Source organism: Stegodyphus dumicola, chromosome 2 (genome assembly GCF_044657685.1).
Source record: "Stegodyphus dumicola isolate Sdum_Otavi_A_Nest chromosome 2, ASM4465768v1".
Classification (NCBI taxonomy): Eukaryota; Metazoa; Arthropoda; class Arachnida; order Araneae; family Eresidae; genus Stegodyphus; species Stegodyphus dumicola.
In genome coordinates, this window is record NC_140769.1 from 135,720,482 (window position 1) to 135,743,280 (window position 22,799).

At 35.7% G+C, this 22,799-nt stretch overlaps 2 protein-coding genes across 4 annotated transcripts in view; one reads left to right on the forward strand and one right to left on the reverse strand.

Moving 5' to 3' along the window:
• Nucleotides 1–22,799, forward strand: part of LOC118195308 (uncharacterized) — a 294,732-nt gene that overhangs the window by 157,414 nt on the left and 114,519 nt on the right. The window lies entirely within an intron of this gene.
• Nucleotides 1–22,799, reverse strand: part of LOC118199623 (monocarboxylate transporter 12-B-like) — a 173,923-nt gene that overhangs the window by 107,691 nt on the left and 43,433 nt on the right. Inside the window, exon 1 of one of the 3 annotated variants that reach the window (XM_085811145.1) lies at nt 20,672–20,811. The exons of the other annotated variants lie outside the window; for them this stretch is intronic. The gene's annotated coding sequence lies outside the window, so the exon portion shown is untranslated. Of the gene's footprint in view, nt 1–20,671; nt 20,812–22,799 lie in introns of those variants that run through there. 3 annotated transcript variants of the gene reach the window in all.

Genomic DNA, 22,799 nt, shown 5'->3' on the forward strand with positions numbered 1-22,799 from the left:
ATGCCTAAAGGGAACACCAAACATTAAATTTAAAAACTGCACAGAATTTTACTCTCTGCAGAAGAACTTTATAAAAAATCAATAAAAATGTATTATATATATAAAAAATGACAACGAAATAAGCAATATCCCTTAATACAAATAATAATTATCCTAATAGTAAATAAGAATAAATCTAATATCTTCAATAGAAAACAGTCAGCAGTCCAGTATCCAAAGCAATGAATGAAAAACCATTGCAAAAATACCACATTTCTAAAAGAATGAAACTATCATCAGAAAGCAATAACCAATCAAAATTGTGCTTTGTGGATAACATTAGCAGGACTTGTATGTTTCTTGATCTGCTTTGGGAACATGACGTGTCCTGAATGGGAACAGGGAGCTTCGATTATGTGTGGAATGGACGACACAAGCAGGAAGGGTTAACTTTACCCGTTATTTTCCACAATATTACAGGCGCTCCCGCTTATAGATTATACTTTTTATGAAAAATTACCAGTAAAAACTTTATAAAAATGATTTATTAATGGTCTTTGTTAGTTAACTACGTCGGTTTAAAATTCTATTAAGTGCTATAAGTTGCATTAATTTTCTATGTTTAAGTTCCCTTCTTATTTTCTCAGCAAAAATTTATTAGTCCAAAGGGGCTTTGTCCCTGAAGGACTATTGTTTTCGTTTTGCGATTTTGCGTCGGACTCATAAACATCGGTTCACTTTTCAAACTGTTGCCACAAAATGTTAGAGTCCTGCATTATATTTGAAGAAATTAAATAATGAAAAATCTGCATAAATGATTGTCTATTTCTCGCATTGTGATAAAACAATGGTACATAGAGCCATCGAATTTTGAATGACGAAATCCTACTGAGAATATGGGCATCTGAAATCCCAAATTTGGAATTTGTTTTATTATAGATTTTATATTTTGTAAAACTTTAACGAATTTTTGATTTACAAACTCAATGCTTTAAAAGCGAGAAATGGCAACGTTATATATAAAAAAAAAAATACTTTTATCTCCAGCTCGCGAGACTGTGTGTATCGGAAATTCTAAAGATATGCTTAATTTAACATTATTTTGCGATATTGCTCTTGAACAGTTTAAAAACATCGTCGTCGAAAGTATCGTGGTAAAAAATAAAGTATCTACAAATCCTCGCGTGACGATAACATCGCAAACATGCTTTTTTCAGACTTTAACTGTAAATAGATATTCCCATAATAATTTGTGAGCGCAAGATAGAAAGAAGGATAATTTGTTTTTCATATTTTATATTAACTAAAAAAAAAAAAAAAAAAAAAATCTGAAATGTTTCAGATTTTAAATTACGTCCAAAGGGGCGTTTTTTTTAACGTTTTGAGTGTTACCTTTATTTATTAAATATCATGTTCTTTGCACTTAAACCATAAAATTCAGTTCAAGAGCAATATCGCAAAATAATGTTAAATTAAGCATATCTTTAGAATTTCCGATATACACAGTCTCGCGAGCTGGAGATAAAAGTATTTTTTTTCTATATAACGTTGCCATTTCTCGCTTTTAAAGCATTGAGTTTGTAAATCAAAAATTCGTTAAAGTTTTACAAAATATAAAATCTATAATAAAACAAATTCCAAATTTGGGATTTCAGATGCCCATATTCTCAGTAGGATTTCGTCATTCAAAATTCGATGGCTCTATGTACCATTGTTTTATCACAATGCGAGAAATAGACAATCATTTATGCAGATTTTTCATTATTTAATTTCTTCAAATATAATGCAGGACTCTAACATTTTGTGGCAACAGTTTGAAAAGTGAACCGATGTTTATGAGTCCGACGCAAAATCGCAAAACGAAAACAATAGTCCTTCAGGGACAAAGCCCCTTTGGACTAATAAATTTTTGCTGAGAAAATAAGAAGGGAACTTAAACATAGAAAATTAATGCAACTTATAGCACTTAATAGAATTTTAAACCGACGTAGTTAACTAACAAAGACCATTAATAAATCATTTTTATAAAGTTTTTACTGGTAATTTTTCATAAAAAGTATAATCTATAAGCGGGAGCGCCTGTAATATTGTGGAAAATAACGGGTAAAGTTAACCCTTCCTGCTTGTGTCGTCCATTCCACACATAATCGAAGCTCCCTGTTCCCATTCAGGACACGTCATGTTCCCAAAGCAGATCAAGAAACATACAAGTCCTGCTAATGTTATCCACAAAGCACAATTTTGATTGGTTATTGCTTTCTGATGATAGTTTCATTCTTTTAGAAATGTGGTATTTTTGCAATGGTTTTTCATTCATTGCTTTGGATACTGGACTGCTGACTGTTTTCTATTGAAGATATTAGATTTATTCTTATTTACTATTAGGATAATTATTATTTGTATTAAGGGATATTGCTTATTTCGTTGTCATTTTTTATATATATAATACATTTTTATTGATTTTTTATAAAGTTCTTCTGCAGAGAGTAAAATTCTGTGCAGTTTTTAAATTTAATGTTTGGTGTTCCCTTTAGGCATTTTTCCTGTACATTTAAAAGCCAGACAAAGGCTGGCTTCGTAACCCAGGAAATCGAGCCCCAATTTAAATTTTGTCTAGTACATAAGACGTTTAATCCTTCAGTCCTTCATATTCTTTAGTAACATCGCCGTCTGAACTATCTAGGCTAGAAGCCATTTTCCAATGGACCAACTGTCCAGTCGACGGGGAAATGTAAAAAACATTAGTTTGAAGTTAAATTGGTTTGAAAATATTCATTCCAGTACTACTGCTGTGGGGAAACGTTTCTCCAAACTTAAAGATTTCCCCCACGCCGCACGAGGAAGCGAATCGTATTCGTTGCAAGCGTATGAGATAAGAGCCGTCCGCCTTTCTTCCGTAAGTATTTACATGAGGCTAATTGGAAAGATAAAAAAAGACATCGATTGACGAACTGGAAAATCATCTGTGATGATTGATTTCTAAGATATCAGCCATAGCGAAGAAGAAAAACTGGCTCGGCCTATTAAATGACGATAAGTTTCCTACTTTGCAAACAGATCCTTTATTTAAAATGCAAAATACACGCATTCTTAATTACTGCGCTTGCGCAAGACGCACCGTCTACTTCTAAAACAGGTCAATTTGCACATTAACAACGAAAAATATTCATGAGTTAATTCTGCCGCAAAAATACCAGAATGGGTCATCTATACATAACAGAACTCTAATTACCAGAATAATTTCTTCTTCTTTGGAGACTATGTAAATTTAAGTGTAGTGCCAATTTCCTTAGAGGTGTAAATGAATCATGTCGCTGAACACTGGTAGTTCACTTCGGGTCTCAGTAGTGGTAAATGCGCTGATTGAAGTTTTCGTGGTCTTCTCCATGTGTGATGTAAATAGGAACAAGTTTCTCGTAAAAAGTAACTTCCACAAAGGCATCTCTTCTTATGATATTTTCCTTTTGTACTTTGTCCGTATTTAAAACAATTAAACGAATATTTAGATATTTTGACATAGCTTTTAAACCTCTTTTACCAATATGATTTTCTTGAAATTTTCCTGACGATATGCATTTGCGAAGATAACGTAATATTTCACAGAATTCGTTTCAAAATGTGATACAAACTTTTTTTTAGACTTGAATTGTTCTCCCATATCCTTGTTTAACGAACAAACTAATCTTTCCCAAAATTTGGAACTTATCAGATAGCTTTAACCCTTTGACGCGCGCGATATTATTTTTATAATTTTTTTAACTAAAAATTCTAGAAATTGATTATTATGATCCTAGAGACAAATAATATATGAATTTTAAAAAAATCTACTCTTGCCCATTGTTTTGAGGGTTGTGGTCGCACTGTGAAACCACCGCGTGTTTAGGACTTTGAAACTTACCGAAGTAGTAGGGGAAAAAAAACTTCCCTTTCTCCGTGCGCGCTTCCAATAAATGAAGAAATTTCGAATTAAAAAAAAAAAAAAAAAAAAAAAAAAAAAAAAAAAACCATTATGTAAGAATTGCATTACAGATAATTTTTTATATTATTTTACAAAGTAAATCGTCAGAAAAAATTCAAAAATAAACATTTATATAATTTTTCTATAGCAGTGAAAATATAAGTACCTACATAATAAGGACATTTGGATAAATGGATTAAAAGCTCAGTAAAATAAGGATAAAAAAAAAGCTCAGTGTTCTTTTTTTTTTTTTTAATTTCAAAGAACAAATTTTCTTTTTTTGTGACACTGTTCAAAGCATGTTTTGTCTTTTTGGTACATGCATAGACTCACATTGCACGTTTCGCACATGTATCTTGTTCCATGAGGTTTCTTCCTTGTGCTACAAAATGTACACTGATCTAAATTTCACTGGTATACGTCCAGCGTTATTTAGTTTCTTTTCATCTGGCACATGAAATTTCTGGGTTTTTATGTTAATGGGGGGGGGGGCTTGGTCTTTTTGGCTTTGTACGGATCGTTCGTTTCTCATTCATACTTATTTTATTCGTATTTCGTCCCAAATTATTCAGAAAATATTTTTAATTTAAATAAAACTTTTACGCGATTTCTATTTCTAATTATAGAAAGGTATATTTACATTAAATTTAAACAACAGGAAATAATTTGTAAAATCACAGTACTAGCTTGGGGAGCAAGTGTGTTGAGGTCAGAGGAAAGTCTCTGGAAAAGAAAGACTTTTTTTACTGGGCAGGTGCATGTATCGTTTAGTAATAAAATAACTCTGTAGTTTCAAAGCCCATTATCTATATCCGGGTAAAAATAAACATTCCTATTTCAAAAGCAAGCAAACGCCAGTGGTTTCAAGGCTCGACCACCGAGCCTCTAGAGCCGTGTTTCCCAACGTGGGGCCCCCGCCCCACCAAGGGGCAATGCTACTGTTAAGGGAGGCAATTCGAAAATGGACTCGTCCAGAGTTTAAGGGGACAAAGGACGTTCTAAATATGTTTCATGAAGTCAAAAGTTTTCGAAATTTCATTTTTTATTCCCCAAAATAAAGAAAAATGTAAGTGATGTGTACGTAAAAAAGTTTTTAAATTGCGGTGCATTTTAAATATTTTATAAAGAATTCGCTGTAGACATGGACATTTAAATGCTTTTAAAGGCATTTAAATAACTGTCACATTATGCTTTCCAGACGTTTCTCGCACATTTCAGCCAACGAATTTATTTTATTTTTTACTGTAGGAATGGCAACCGGTATATTATTCTTCCCTTGAATGGCAACAGCAGCTGCTTTCAGCTTTGTTTATATTGATCTTATATTTGTTTCTTTCAGTCCTTAGTGAAATGAAGGGTGCAAGCAAGAAAAAAACATTCGACGGTATTCGGAGGCATATTTAAAATTTCGTTTCATACCCGGTACATAAACTGTCAACCTTTATCTTTTATGCCAATAATACCTGACTAACGAATTCATGAAACTATGTTGTCTTGAGGCACATTTGAAGGCGAAACATAATGCTGATATTAATTCAGAATTGAATTATTTTCACACTTTAAGGAAAATTTTTTAAAAAGGTGTAATATTAAAGTCTCACTGCTCATAATGCAACTGTTAATCGTGCTCTTGAAGCCATTTATCAAATTTCATTACTCATCGCTTAATCTGGGAAAAGCCGTACTATAGTGGAGAATTGAATCAAACCATCAATATCAGCATTTAAAACTGTTCTAGAAAAAGATCACAATGACTTTAAAGCTATGCCACTAAACATCAATACTGTTTGCAGAAGAAAGATTAAATGAGGATATTTAAATACAACTTGTTGAAAAGCTGAAAAAATGATTTTTCGGTGCAAATGGATGAACCAACTTTGAGAGAAAGTGAGGCCGTACTTGTAACTTGTGTAAGATATATTTATAAAGGGGATTTTGCCGAAGAAATGTTCTGTAAATCATTAGAAAGCACCACTACCTCCAAAGATATTTATAGTAAGCCACAAAATTACTTAGATATAAAAAATATACCAATAAAAAATATAATACATCTTGTACTGCAGATGGTGCTCCTAATATGATGGTTGAAAAATAAATTAAAGCAAGGAATAAGAAAAAGTGTTTCTTAAAATTGATAAAAGATGAGAATCCAGAAATGTTTCTTGTGCATTGCGATATTCATAGAGAAAACCTGGTAGCTAAAAACAATTCGCCTGTTCTAAATGAAGTACTAAATTCAGTTATAAAGTGTATCAATGCTATTAAAGCTAGGGCCAAATGTGAACGTCTTTTCAAGTTATGAAGAACAAAATGAAGACTATATGAGACTTGTACTTCACACTGAAGTAAGAAGGCTGTCGAAAGGGAACTGCTTGGAAAGATTTATGGAACTATTTGATACTCTTAGTTATTTTATAAGCGACAAAACTGAGATGAAAAATCCATTAACGGATGATAACAAGGCAATTGTGGGTTATTTAGCCGATATCTTTGAAAAATTAAATATATTAAATAAGCAACTTCAAGGAGCAAATAAAACTTATGTCGATGCAAAAGGAAGATATTTGGTTTCATTATCTTTGTTGAATTATATCAGGCATATGCTATTTACCACAAAAATTTTGAAAAGTCTCATTGGTCCAAAAATGTGACGTGACTACCGCTATACTTGTTATTGTCGATCATCTGAAAATTTTATCGGCTGATTTAAAAGATTTTGTAACTTAAAACAAATTGATTTCCCAACTTGGATGATGCAGCCAATGCTAGTCGATTTGACTGATATTTCAAATATGCTGTAAAAAGAAGAACTCGCAGAAATGCAAAATGATGAGTCAATTGAAACTTTATTTAATATAAAAGCTTTGTGAGAAACGATGACATAGCTTTGTGAGAAAACCAAAATCAGATATCCAAATGCAACAAAATTTGCAAGAGAACTCTTATTACCGTTTCCATCTTCATATTTTGCTGAATGCGGATTTAGTGCCATAAATGATTTGCTGCTGGAAAAAAATCGGTTGAATATAATGAAACCGGGAGACTTGAGACTCAAGTTATCTAAATTGGAACCTGACATAAAATTTCTTTGCAGCAAGTATCAAGCGCAAGGAACTCGCTAAATTTAAATAATAAAAATTACTAATACCTAAAATGAAAAACTTTCACTAAAATGAGTGTTTTCTTGAATTTCAGTTCTCTACGTTTTCACTTACTGTGTTTGCTCACAAAATTTCGTAGTCATTTCTTCCTAAAAGCTATCATTCAAGTTTCTTTCGTGAACATTTCAATTTTTAAATATTAAAAATTATGTATATGCTAGGGAAAGTTTAAAAATTTTAGAGAGGGTTAGGTGGGGCATAGCACAAAAAAGGTTGGGAAACACTGCTGTAGAGGATTGTGAGTATTGTGACAGAATGCTCTAGTGGCGCAGTGGTTGCGCCCTGAAATCACATAACAAATGCCATACATTTAGAGGGTTTTTTTTATATATGCAGTTTAATTATTGCAATTTTGTATTGTTTATGCTAGAAATCATGATGTGCGATGACTAACTTTTGAAATTTAAAGTTGTTTATATTAATACAAGTAAGTTATTTAGTCTCATCGAAAACGAATTTTAAAAGGCATCCGATTTGAAGTATTAATACCTAAAACATGTATGATTCTGTAGTCATTTTGTGTTATTTAAATGTAAAAGATCAGTAATCAATTAATTTTAACTAAAAAATTTCGGAAAAAAAGAGGAGGAAAAAATTCGAAAAATGGTGGTTTCAAAGTGCGACCACCGCGCGTCAAAGAAAAGTTTTAGAAAACTTTAAACGTAATTTACAGAGTTTTAGTAATTTTTCAGAAGCAGTTGCATTTCTTAACATCATTAGTAGAAGTAAAAAAAAAATTTAAAGTTCTTCATCTTCCCTGAAAGAAATACGATAAAAGAAAAAATAAAATTCTCTTACTTGTCTTACAATTAGTAAGCATTCGGCATACAATGGGAAAAAAAGAAAGCTTATTTATCTTAATCACATTCTAATGTTAATAAATCATGTTCAATGGAGTACTAATCAGTCTGGAATCTTGAGATACTTTAGGAAAGTTGACTGAATTAACCAACACGAATATATTAGTCTTTCTATATGTAAAAGCCTAACCCAGGTACGAGACTCTTTAATTCCATCACTACTTTTCCTTAAAACTAGGCTGAAGTTGAGGCCCTTGTGTAACTCTAAATTATGTAATCCTACCTAATTCACATGAATGGTCGTGAATTCTGCACTGAATACGAAATATACATTTAATTAATATACATTTAATGAATTTTCATTTAAATCCTTGTCTCGAAGACCATTTATGGCCTAGTAGGGAAAACCGCTATGACACTGGTAATTTAAACTAGGTTCGAATTCTGACGAAGGTTTTGGTGTAGTGATTATAGCAAAGCCTCGAAGGCTATCTTCCTGAGGGAAGAGGGATACCTTCGTAGAGGAGTTAAAGAAAGCTGGCTGGTATACAAGTTACACATGGGGAAAACCACGAAAACGCCCATGGAGCCAGCCCGTTCACATGATTCGAAACTCGCACCGAAATACCAGTGTTCAGCAACTTTACAGTTCGGCCGCTGGTGATTTTGGCTTTCCTTGTATGTATTGTATCTACGAGCTAGTTTCTGCTATAAAGACCTTCATGAAGGCTTCTCTGTCTTTGATTACATAGCCCAAAAGGGCGTTAACCCTGAAGGGCTATTAATCTCGAAACGGCATTTTGCGTCGAATCACTAAAAGCATTGAACTTTCAAGTTGTTGCTACCAAATATTATCGCTTTTATTATATTTAAAGAAGTTGAATAATGAAGAATATGTATGAATGTATGCATTATTCGCGCATTGTGAAAAACCGACGGTACTTAGAGCCATGAAACTGCGAATAACGTATATGAATATGAACATCTGGAACGTCCATACGAAAATATGGCTATCTGGAAGCCCGAATTTCGAATTTGCTTTATTATCTATTTCACATTTTGTAAAACTTTAACGAATTTTTTAATAACAAACTGAACGATTTCAAAGCAATCAGTGGCCACACTGTATGAGAAAAAATGTTTTTATCTCAAGCGCGCGAATCTGTCTATCCGGAAATGCTAAAGATATGCTGTTTTAAAATATTTTTAATCCAAAGTGGCGTTAACCCAAATTCTCTCGGAACGTGTATCTGTGTGTAAATGAAAAAAAAAAAAAAAAAAAAAAAAAAACCGCCCTTTTGCGCATTACATAAAATCTGAAAACTTTAAGATATTTTTATATTTTATTTATTTGAGTTGAATAAAATATTTATTTATTCTTATTTACATTCCATCTAATCCATATCTTTTATGCTATGAGTTGCTATGAGAACTTTTGCACTATAAGTTGAATTAATCGTTCATTTTATCGCGTTTCTGATATCTCGTATTTTTAACTGAACTGCAAACGAAAAATAATCGTATGCTGTCACATAGCAACAAGCATTCTAAATGTAGGTATTTCATAACTTTCTATAAATAAGAATTAAATTTTGTATTTTAACTTGCAACAAACAGGGGTGCCAGGGGCAAAGCGGTAAATATCGTTGAACTGTAGTAGCTCGGTCTGGGGTTCGATTCCCCACGACTAGCTGCATGGACGTTTTCGTGATTATCTCATATGTGTACATTTTCTCTATGTGTCTCATTCTCGATGCAAAGATACCAGGCAGTTTTCCCTATAATGTTCCTCACTCCTTCGTCTATGCCAAATATAGAGGAACCTATTGAAATGTGTAGCGACTTTTTGCTGAGCTCAAGCATTTAAGAACAAAGTCCAGAGAAGGGTTATAAAGTATTTCTCCCGCCTTCCTAGCGTGCCTTCGTGGTGTAGTGGTCAGCACACTGAGCCGGTATTTAAGAGGTCCGTGTTTCGATTCCCGGCGAAGGCGATTGCTCATTTTTCAATCTCTCTTGCTTCCAAAAAATCCTAATGTCTCTGCAGGGTTAAAATACCCTTTTCTTCACCCAAATAAAATAATAACAGATTGGCCCTAATCTCGGGCTTGCAGGAAAGCCTCCACTAGTACTTTTAAATAAAGATAAGAAAATAAGAAACTAATCTACACTGCTGGACACTAAAATTGCAACACCATGAAGGAAAGCAAATGAAAAAAAAATTCTTGCATGAAGACAAAATGATTAAACTTAAAAGCATTTTGGAGATCTACAGGACTGCGAAATTAGCAGAAACAGCTGAAGCGGCCCTTACCCCATTAGGCATGGAGTCAAATTGGGCTTGGATGACAGAAATGGGCAACTCATTCCATGCTGCTTCAATTCTATGCCACACTTCATCAACCGTATTAGCTGGTAACCGTTATTACTGTACTCCATCATTTAACCGTATTATTGTACTCCACCACGCAGTAAAAGTTCCTGTCTTTCAGACAAGTTATCCAGTATCTTCAGGTACTCATCACTAGATAATGTGCAATGAACATTTCAGAATAAATTCACAGCTCGTACAAATGCTTTGCTCTTTACCTTTAAAGAAAAATACCCTGGAATTTTGCATATTGTTATTCCACACTCTACTATTTCCACAGAAATGGCGTGCTTCATAAGACACGCTCCCGCAACAAATGTGAATTTCATAATTATAACCATTTATCTCTTCATTCGAGTTAGTTGGTTGTTTGGTTGCATTTCTCATCAAAACTGATGAGATTACAATGATTTAATAAAATGGAGAGCATCTATATTTAAAATACTAAAATATAATCTTAAATAATTTTAAAATCTGGTATCATGCACTGAACAAGACAATGACTGTGATAAAATTTAGAAAAAATAAAACAAAATTATGATAACAGCAAAATTAATAAAAGATGACCCATGAAATAAACATAAAGCATTCACTAAAATTAAAAATTTAAAAGATTTTCAAGAGGGTATTTCCCTTCACTAATGCGTGATTGTTTATTTTTTATAAGGTGTTTCTCCCGCCTTCCTAGCGTGCCTTCGTGGTGTAATGGCCAGCACACTGGGCCGGTATTCCAGAGGTCCGTGGTTCGATTCCCGGCAAAGGAGATTGCTCATTTTTCAATTCTCCTACTTACAAAAAAAAAAAAAAAAAAAAAAAAAAGTACCTAATGTCCCTACAGTGGTGCGCGAACTAAAAGGGTGTTGGATGATGATTCTCCTCACCCAGGATTTGGCGATTGTGTCCCCTAAAAACCCCAACCGCCCTTTAAAAGGGGAAGTATATAAGGTATTTCTCCCGCCTTCTTAACGTGCCTTCGTGGTGTAGTGGCCAGCACACTGGGCCGGTATTCCAGAGGTCCGTGGTTCGATTCCCGGCGAAGGCGATTGCTCATTTTTCATCTTGCCTGCTTCCAAAAAAATACCTAATGACTATTACTTGACTCTTATAGTATAAAATTCTGAATGTTCTTATAAAATATGTAAGAAAGAAAAGAGAATTTCACAGTTAGCGAAAATAAAACTATGTTCCTGTTTCAGTAAATACTCATGAGTGAGAATAAAGTACTTGGTTTGTAAATGAGTTAATGCTACTTCCTTGATCTGTTTTTTTTTTTTTTTTTTTTTTTTTTTTTTTTAATGTAATTTCTTTCGTTTCACCTTCTTTAACATGTTAAGAATTTGCGTATCTCAAGAATGCGGGTATTTTACAAGCATTCCTTGTTGTATGGCATAATTTATAAGAGTAAGAGAAATTATTGCATTTCATAGACACTCCGCCATTTTTGATATAATATCTACCAGTTAATTTCCTTTAAAATGCACAAGGCTGGGGTCCCAAATTGGTCTCATACCTCTGAAGATAATAGCTTCGTTTTGGTATCACAATAATAAACGGATTTTTATTTTTTTTTACTGAGAATTTAGGCTGCATTGCACGGAAATGAAAGATAATGTGGAAAATCTCATTCGCTTCAGCAGTGAAGATGTAACAGATGTCATGCAGACAATCTTCGCATACATCTTCTTCGCATACAACAAGTCTGTAAATAAATTCAGAAATCAGACGGTGTCTCTTCCCAGGGAAGGATGTTAAAAATAGTGTGCTAATTTTACCTTTATATATTCTAAGCCATATTTCTCAAGAAATGATCGGATATTGAATCTAAAAGTTGGTATCCACAAGTTGCTTATTTTTATCATCACCAACCGCAACTCAGTAGGGTGAGAAAGTTATGATGTGATACTGAAGTAGTAGGTGTGCAACAGTTGTTCATTCTTAACTGCAACGAAAATCTAACACATTCTGCATAAAAACATTGCACTATAGCTATCCTAAAAGTCCCAAAGCAAATCCGCAAAGCTTAGTGGTAAATAGGGTCCAGTTTCAGCAAAGTAGACTGACGTTATTATTCGTAAATTATTAAGTTAGACCACATGAATTACTATGCTAGTTCTGATTCATAAATTACTATACATGACCTAACCATATAAATCCAGATCATCGCAGAGCGATCCGCACTTCAGGCGTAAGATAAAGAAGTGTAGGCCAGAAGGACTGAGAAAACGTGTGTGAGAGTAATTTAAAGATTCCGGAAACTTTGTTTCTTACGTCATCGATATGAGTAAGAAAAGTTAATTTGTTATCAGATTTCATGTCAAGGAACGCAGAGATAACCAAGTTGTCCATATAAAGCTATGGATCTGGATGGCGTCTATTCTATGGCAGAAATTGAAACACACACATTTTTTTTTAACCTGATGGCATCGTTATTCAACCGTGTAACTATGCTCATGGGAGTTTGTTGTTGTCTTTCATTGTATGACATAGCACTGAGTTGACAGCTTAAATATCGATCATCACAGAAAGAGGAAAGTATTTTGATACAGAATTCATTTTCAGTCTAAAATGTGTGACACTAAGGACACTTCTTTGTCAGACAATGGTGTCCATCAACAGGTGCACATTCTTGTTGAATAAAACAAGTTTAAGACAGTACTGTGCCTGTCCTACCATTAAAATTCCTAAAGAAATTTTTCCGCATTCTTTGTCACAACTGTCATGGAGAACACCATATCTCCATGTCTTATGACATGCCTTTTCGATGTCAAATAATATTCATACCAAACGATTCCTAAGAAAAGCTTTATGAATGGATATATATAAAAGAAGAACACTTTCTATAATTTCTCTCTCAGTGCCACTTTGATATGAAAAAGAGACCCCCCTTTTTTTTTTCTTATGTAGCAGACTAACCGAGAACTGGTCATTTTCACCAGGATTTTGTATAAGCAGCTGGTTAGAGCAAATGGGCGATATAACTGGACGGATTCGTTGGGATTTTATATAGTTTAACAACTGAAATGACGACAGCTTTTCCTCAGACTTTTAGAACTGTTTTCGCTGTCCCATTACATAGAGTGAGTTATTGTGTGGCTAAAGATTGCTATGATAAATTTCTAATCATCATGAAGCTTCAGAACTTGAAGCATCATTATTCCTTCAGGACTTGTGTTTGATCTGTGTACCTGCGGTAATATTCTAGTATGTAGGAGAATTATCTGCACTTTGCACAGCAGCAAATTGTTTGCAGTTTCCTTTTTTATACTAAAAGCCCTATTATATTTTCAAGAACGGACAATGAATGGCTTTCTAAGTCACTAATACCTTAGGCTCTCATTCCCCCACTTGCTTACTTCGCATGTTTGATATAACTTCTGATACGTATTAAATCCATGAAAGCTTCTAATTCTGTCTGTGGACTCTTCGTGCTTTTGCTACAGTTTTCTTAAAGAAATGAGATTTGCTGACGTTGGGCATTGGCGGAAATTTCAGCATATCTTCATTGTTGTCTACTGGTTTACTGACATTCTTCATTCCAACCTGGTTTCGGATTTTTCAAGGGTCTTCCGGAGGAGTGGTTTGCATCTGAGCAGTCCGTATAATATTCCCGGTGCGCTATAGTGGATAGCAGAGAAATCGTTGAAACGATAACAGCTTCAAAGTTTCCTCTGCTATCCACCATCCGGGTGTTAATCTCTGAGTCGAAATCCCTCGTGTTAATCTCTGAGTAGAAATCTCTTGTCTTAATCTCTGAGTCATGTATCTTCTATCCCTGATTTGATTAGAAAAGAGTTCCCAATCTTCGTGATCCAAGAAGAAATTTGTGGATCTCACACAGGGTGAAGGTCAATTTCTTGAACAGATAGAAGAATCGGAAAGTGATCATTATTCTATAAGTATCGTTTCGTCCAACTGAGAAGTAGGTGAGTAGAAGCGATGAACAGACAGTTAGAGCTGGTGTTTGAAGCATTCTTGTAGGCTGGTAAAAGTATGTGTATTTGCCAAATCTTTCAGTGCACGTTCTTCGAACAAATCATCTGGCAAAGATCCAAACAATCAACAGCAACTAAAGATCTTATATTGACAGCAATGCTAACGCCTGAAGCTCAGTTGTTAACGAAATTAAAAAAGATGAATAATGACGCGAGGTTGTGAATAATATGCTTGTATCACCATTGTTCCACAATAGGCTGTATTCACTAAAGTCCCTAAAATTAAGAAAACTGCAGGCAGTGCTTTACCAAATCATCCAGGGCACGTTCTTTGATCAGATCATATGGCGGAAAAAACAGACAATGAACAGTAACTGAAGATCTTATATTGCCAGCATGGCTAACGCTTGAAGATCAATTGTTAATGAGACTAGAGGAAATTAATGATCATGGGAGATGAGACTACCATCACATGGTCGGTCACCACCAACATTATACTTCCTGATGCTGAAATATCTTCGCAGCTTTACGGACTGTGAAGTTTTAAGACAGTTTTCTTGCAGTTCAACACATATAGATTGATAGATGCCTATCAGTGTTTTATATCAGCTATACTAATGGTGAAAGCTTTGGGAGTTCCCTGAAAATAGATTAGTCATCAGGAGTACTTGTTTTTATGCCTTTTTTTTTTTTTTTTTTTTTTTTGCTCTTGCGGGTAAACGGATGTTCAGAATTAATCACATCTTCTGTTTCTGACTCCTCTGAATCAGTCATTTCAAAACTCAATGTTCAGATGATACGTTCTTCGATTTTGATTTTCGAGTTTAGTTTTTGCTAATTCTTTTATCTTTCACGTGTTTTCGCTTTGTTTTTATTCTTTTCGTTGGCATTCTTTGACTGTGAGGTCTTTTGAGAGTTCCACAGTTCCGTACATGTAGGTGGCATATTATCACTTGTTTTAAACTGAATACATAGCAACCTTTCTGTAACTATCAAGGTAATAGATTTTACTCCAAAAGAACAGAGTAAGCTATTCCCTACCTGTAAGATTTGATATACATTTCCTAACTTCTGCATATGATATATTTCTATTGAATTTCTTTTCCTTTTTTCCAGTCAGGACGCAAACATAAATAAAGGCGGTGTTCTAGATTTCAGTTAACGCAAAGCGGGATAGACATACAGCCGTCAAAATCACAGCCAGGAATGCGACATATAAGACTCCCGCGACATCGCGACATGACGTTTTCGTGTGCCAAGATAACTAACACTGGAGGCAATACATTAGTTTTGAGCCTAATGGCCTAACAAGACACTGCCCGTATCTGGCTGTGATGCTCTGGGGAAGGTGAGGGGTTCTGAGTGTATATTTTACGTGCTTTTCCTGAGTACAGTTGATTACCTCTGCGCGTTTTTATCAGCCTGGATGCATAAACATTCCTTATCTTTCAATTCTACAACCTCCTCTTCAGACACACGCATCAAATCAAATTCAGAGATGAGACCTTGAGTATGATTCAGAGTCAAGAGGAGTTTTTGTGACTTTTATATTTCACAGATATCTGGCTTTCGTGAGAACAGTTGACTTTGTCACTGTTTCGATCAAATGATCATCTAACAGTAGCATGTTTATAGGTTCTCTGGATATAAATAATATGCATTTGTTCGTAAGAAATCTGAGAAATAAAAAATCTTTTTATCTCCAGCACGCGAGACTGTGTATCGGAAATTCTAAAGACATGCCCATTTTAAAATTATTTTGCGATATTGTTATTGAATTCAATGTTATTGTTTAAGTGTGAAGAACATGATATTTAGTAAATAAAGGGAACAGACATTTATTTTATTCTCTTAATCTCTGTTTATATTATAAGGTATTTTCGCTCTCCTTCCAGCATGTCTTTGTGGTGTAACGGTAGCATACTCCGCGCGCATTCGAGAGATCGAGGTTCAAGTCCCGGTGAGGGCATTGCTGATTTTTCATGTCTCCTGCTTAAAAAAAGTCCTAATGACATTATAGTGGCGCCGGAACTAAAAGGTGGAAAGTCGGTGGATGATGATTCTTCACCTCTAGGATTTGGCGACTTCCCCTAATCCCCAGTCGCCCTTTAAGAGGGGGAGTGTACAATGTTTTCCTCCCTCCTCCTAAGCATGCCTTCGTAGTATAACGGTAGCATACTCGGCTGGTCCAGGTTCGAGTCCCGGCGAGAGCATTTTTCATTTTCATGTCTCCTGGTTTAGAATAACCTAATAGCTCTACAAGCAGCACATGTTACAGATGTTTCAGAACTTCCAGAATCATATTGTCATGAAATAGATCTCGAGAAAATATGCCTTCATCAAAATCGAACAATTTATCTAAAAAATATTTCTCGGTCGTCTGAGTTCTAAAGAGAAAGATGGTGTAACGGAATTATGCTCTCTCAGACTTACCAGTATGTTATCACATTCTCTTGAGCTATATGACGTCTTACTAGCGCATGACGTAATAAAACCAAGAACAAAAATGAACAATCGCAGGCATAATAAAACATTACATGTATACCAATCAACGTGACTCAAAAAGCGATGTCAAATCTACATGAGAGACTGGAGAAGTGATGCATACATGATGAAAAGTATTTGAAAATACTCATATGTTATAAAAACATCAAAGGCTGAAGAGAGAAATGCCTTGTTATAATAAACGAAAAGAAATATTTGAATTACATTCCACTCCGTTGGTTTTAATTTTAAAATCATTAAATAAGGTTGGCTCATCCCGTATATATAGTTTTCAATTGTTCTGTACTGTTTCATGCTGCCAGCTTCACACAGAAAATGCAGCCTTTTTGCAAAAAAAGTGAGATATGAGAAGATTAGAATGTGTTTTTTTCCACCAACTATGTTGTTCTTTGATGAAGCTCGGATCGATAAAACCGTATTTATGTACAAGATGCAAAACTGCTGAAAGACGCGTGACCTTATCTGAGAGTGTCTTGAGGACAGACAACTCGCTGGTGGAAGTGAACGCTCTTAAGATGTTTTAATTGTTTGTAAATACAAATGTTCAAAAGTGATGCTAGACTGCATTTTCATGGCTTGCGAAAGCGTACCACGAGAGAAAGCCGTCGCCGTTTTGAACTGAAAATGGTCTTATCTCTTTGTACTTTTCATGGAATTACTTTCATCCCAGCCGAGTGGAACTGGATCGCCAAATTTAATGTGACCCACTTCTAACGCGCATTTGCATAATGTAGAAATTATTTTAATTATCTATTATAGTTATTTTTAACTGTGGAAGATTTCCTGTCAATTCTTGTTTTCCACCTACAACTCTCTGCCAGAATGAGATTTCAATGTCGCGTTGTATGTAAATGAAGTAGAAACAATATTTAATGGGATGTTCAGTCACTTCTGAAGTTCTCAGTAAAGCTTGTTGTGCTTTCGGTCCACGTTGTTGCTTTAAGCCTATCTTACTACATACGACCGTAGACTTACGTGTCTGTCAGTATTTACCGGCGAGGTTTAATTACGGGCCAACTCGATTACTTATCTTTGCACAGCTTTGGTTGAAGTTTACATAGTAAAAATTAGTTTAGTTTCTTATTTTGTATCTTAAGTTAAAGCCCAAGTGGAGACTTTCCAGTAAACCCGAGAGGGGATGTCCTTTAGTATTTTTTGAGTGAATAAAAGCATATTTTAATATTCTTTGGACATATATTTTACAGTTGTAAGAACAGCCAAGAGTCGCTAAACACTTCCCTAAAGTTTTAGTAGCCAAGAACACATAAATTAACTAGAACTTTGTAAGGTATTTCTCCCGCCTTCTTATCATGCCTTTGTAGTGTAGTGGTCAGCACGCTGGGCGTGTATTCCAGAGGTTCGTGGTTAGATTGCCGGAGAGGGTATTGCTCATTTTTCATCTCTCCTGTTTCCAAAATACCTAATGTCTCTACAGTGGCGCCCGAACTAAAAGGGTGGTGGATGACGCATAGCACTAACACGGTTAGTCAGAGTCTAGGCTTTAAAAAACGCACATCACTTCTACTGTGCACCTTTTTTGGAGAGGTCTTGCGCGTAATCAAAGTATTACTGGGACTTCCCAGGTACACTTATCATGACGCGATGTAAAGTGTCTTGCATAATGTTCGCGCTCTTCTGAGGAACCAAATTTTTAAGGCTGTTAAAATCAGTCAAAATGGGAGTAACAACTTGAGCTTTCGAATACGACTGTAAAAAAAGGTCTCTGGAGTAGGATGCTTGTTGCTGTCGTTGTTGACTAATGCTCACTTGTCAGACCTATGGTCAGCACGAGCCCACGAAATTCCTCGTGGGAAGGAGCGCAAGATACGCCTGTCGTTGGCAACAACCTTGAGCACCTTACAGGCGATACTGCGACTCAGTTCCACCCCAAATTTTGATGGACAGTACCCCGGGGGGGGATGGGTCTGAGAGTCTCTCACCCTCCTCTTCCTCTACCACCACCCTTACGAAAGGACTTTCGGCTCGCCCCAGATTTAGAGACCCCCATGCCGCATGCCACATGGACAATATAAATTTACAAACACCCATGCCTTCTCCGGGATTCGAACACGGGCCCTTCCGCACTGCAGTTAGCGATGCTAACCGGTTGGGCGGAAGTAATATCCTTCAAACTGAATAAAAGCAACTGAATATTGCCACAACGAGAGAGAGAAGAGGTCATAGGAATGCAGCAGACTCTTTTAGGAAGCTCTTTGACAGATCAAGTTTACACTCATACTCTGCCCGGTATTAACAGCCTTCAAAACGCAAGTCGTCGGAGGACTGCAAGTTTTAAGCATGGTAATGTACGTCGCCTGATGATAATGCATCGAGGTGATGGCAACAGTATCTTTATTGTCACGGAAAACATTTCAAGATGTTCTTTTGTAGAAGTGAGGCCGCCTGTATGACTTCACTAATTTAATTAATCTTATCCAATTGTATTTATTGCTGTGTATAAGAAATATGCTATCCTACTTTGAAAACGTCCCCTAGCGACCGAGAGGTAAAGTCGTTGAACACTGGTAATTCGGTCCGAGGTTCGAATTCCGGCTACCGGATTAGCTGCATGGGCGTTTTCGTGTTTTTCTCCATGTGTTACGGGTATACGAGTCAGTTTCCCTTCGAAAATCCTCGACGAAGGTACCCCTGTCCTGAAGCAGATAGCCCTCTAATGCCTTTCCGTAATTAAATAAGCGAAACTAAGCCTGCTTTGAAAAAGGATGATGTTAAATGCCGTATTACGTAAATCTCACGGGCGATTGTCGCTTTAGAAAAATTAAAGCCAAATAAAATTTTAAAAACAAATGTAGTCAGTTCTGCATTGTAGTCATGAGTCAGTAATTAATTGGGGTAACATTTTACCTATTATTTTAGCAATAAACATTTAGCAAGGGTTCTGAATTTGTGGAAAATCTCGCCTTCCCCCCAGTCGGGCAAATTTTGCGTTCTATTGGAAAGAATTATTCAACCTCAAATTGGTAGGTTCAAACTGTAACAAAATACTAACTACAAAAAATAAAGGTATGGTTTATACGTGGGACCCAAAGGTTACAAAAATATTCAATTCTGCCATTACGTAAGTGAAACCAAATCTACAAAAATATTTTCTTCATTATACTTACTAAGCACATTAATGACTTTTATATAGTGAACTTATCTAAATACTCCGCCCACGAATCCAAATAATTATGCCCATCTGCGGAGTTGGCTGCTTCATAGATTATTCAACGCTGGTATTTGTTTAGGCTTTAAGAAATATTGGTTACTTTCAGATGTGGTTATCTGAGGGAGGTAACCATGATAAGAGCTATCACTGCATTAATAAACATATAAATGCTAATTATGTATTAAAGATAATAAACTTGAAAATCATATACACATTTTTCAGCACATTACAATAAAAATTTTCCTATTTACTTATTACTTGAAAGGCGCTGTTAAAAGAAGTTGATGGTATGACATTCTGAAATGCAGCAATATGGGTCAGAACAACTGATTTAAAATATACGGAATTTTAATTATGTAAAAAAATTCAAGTAAAATGAATTAAACAATCCTTCATCAAATACTTCTTAAATGGCATTAAAAACCTCTTTTATTCATTAAACTAATGCTGCAGATCTTCATAAAAATTATCATTTGAATACACTATAAACAAAATTTACAACTCAAAATCTGTTAGATAGATTACTAATATAAGATTAAAACGAAAGTGAAGGAAAAGGCCATTGGTTATTATAAATTTAGATAAGGGAATAATTTAGATAAATTGTTTCAACAGCACAATGTATTTAAACGGATTATTAAAATAAAACTAAACCAAAGGATACCGATTTGCGTCAAGTTATATTAACCGGTGAGTTGCCAGTCATTGAATAACTTTTGAGAAAGGCCTTTCACGTGCAAATAAGGCAAATTATTGAAGCATAGAAGCATGTGGACTTGAATAATGTTAAACAACTTACTTGACGTGAACTCAGCACCACTCCACGGTGTCTGCAGACAAAGCTGCTTCTACCCCATCGCGTCGTGATACCCGCAGATTCAAACGGTATCTCGACCTCTCGCCCCCCATTCGAGATAAGCGCCGGCTTTTTCCAAGAATATCCGTCAACACATCAGCCGACACAGCGCGTCGACAGGACATTACAGTTTATGCCGATCACTGGCTTATTCCCACAGAAAATAGGGGGAAAATATAATTATTTGATCACTGGAAAAGCTCCTTCTATGAAACTCTTAATCAATTCTGCACGCAAATCAGATAGTAAGTTTTCGGCGTCAGCTGCGTATGCATTTTAACTGCTTTTTCTCCCAGCCGGAAGACACCTGATAAATTTCTTAATCTACAAGAACTTTACCTGATTTCTAACCACCTGCTGAAGAGTAATTAGGCATATTGATGCCGGAGACATGAAAAATGAGCACTGCTCTCGCCGGAATTCGAACTTCGGACCTCCCGAATACTTATCGAGGATGCTTCCAATCACACCCCGAAGGCCTACGGAAAGGAAGGAGAGACTACATTATATATCCCCCCTTTTAAAAGGCGGTTGGGATTGAAGGAATCCATTCGCCTAATTCTGATGGTGACGAGTTTATCGTCCACGACCTTTTAGTTCGAGCACCACTTGTAAAGTGATTAGGTTCTTTTGAAGCAAGAGCTACGAAAAATGAAGAGTACCCTCGCCTGGTTGCTTGAGGCTCCTGGTTTCTTGAGGCTGTTAAGTGCTGTGTGTGGTCAGAAGAACACAAAATAATTAGGGAAGTAAACCGCTGAGTTGGCTTCCGACCCAGGTATAGATATATCCATGCAGAATTGATTACCAACTCGGCGGGAGTAAACCACTAGCTACCAGGCCGCAGCCCTGGGCAGCCCCGGCTGAGCAGACGACATTTATAAAATGCAAAAAAAGAGATATGCATACATACATACATACAAGGCACTTGAAGAAGAGTACAACAATGTACAAAGAAATATATACATGTGCATACAAGGCACTTGAAGAAGAGTACAACAATGTACAAAGAAATATATGCATGTGCTTACAAGGTACTTGAAGAAAAGTACAATCAAAATATATGTATATACATATAAATACAAACTCATATACAGAAATAAACACGCTTACATACATAGATATTCCGAAACAAATAGAAGTATACATACTCTCAACTCATATTGATATATACACCCATACATATACATTATCATGATAGTTAAAGTTTACAAGAAGCATGCCATTGAGTTACGCGTGATACTTAGCATAAATTAGGTACCATAAATAAGAGATATAAACATGTACATATACATTACAACATTCAGATACAGTACGAACTTTATGTATGAGAACCTGGCACAGCATAAATACAAAATTACATAATGAACATACATATCACATATTCTGTTGCTGACATATTGAACTAGCTTAAATAGACTTTTATGACTACTATCGTCCACTGTCAGAAGAGTAATTGCTAGTACAGTAGTCAATTATTGTTTTCAGTTTCCGCTGGGCAACTCCGTTACTTTGTAGATTCTGGAACCAATTTGGCCAGAATCTGTCTCCTGGTTGCTTGAGGCTGTTAAGTGCTGTGTGTGGGCAGGAGAACACAAAATGATCTGGATGACCCTCCTCTCCACATTCGCAGTTACCATTTTCTCTCAAGCCAAAGCGGCAGAGGTATGAAGGAAAGGGCCCATGACAAGTGAGGAAATACGTCATGTAATTGCTATTAGTTTGGATTGTTGTCTTGACTTTGGGAATGAGATTGTAAACACGTCTCCCTGTGGAGGCTTGATCCCAACGTTCTTGCCATATTCTTAGGAGCTGATGGTATGTCCGACTCTTTAGGTCCGAGACTGGCCTAAGGGTCGGGATTTCTCGCAAAGTTGATACTTCCTTTGCGACAACATCTGTTCTCTCATTTCCTTCTATTCCCGTATGAGCGGGCACCCAGATGAAGGGGAATCTACTGCGGTACCGAAAGGCCCGGATTCGAATCCCGGGTAAGACATGGATGTTTGTAAATGCATAGTGTCGATGCGGCATGGCGGCACTCTAGATATGCGGCGAACCGAAAGTCCTCTCG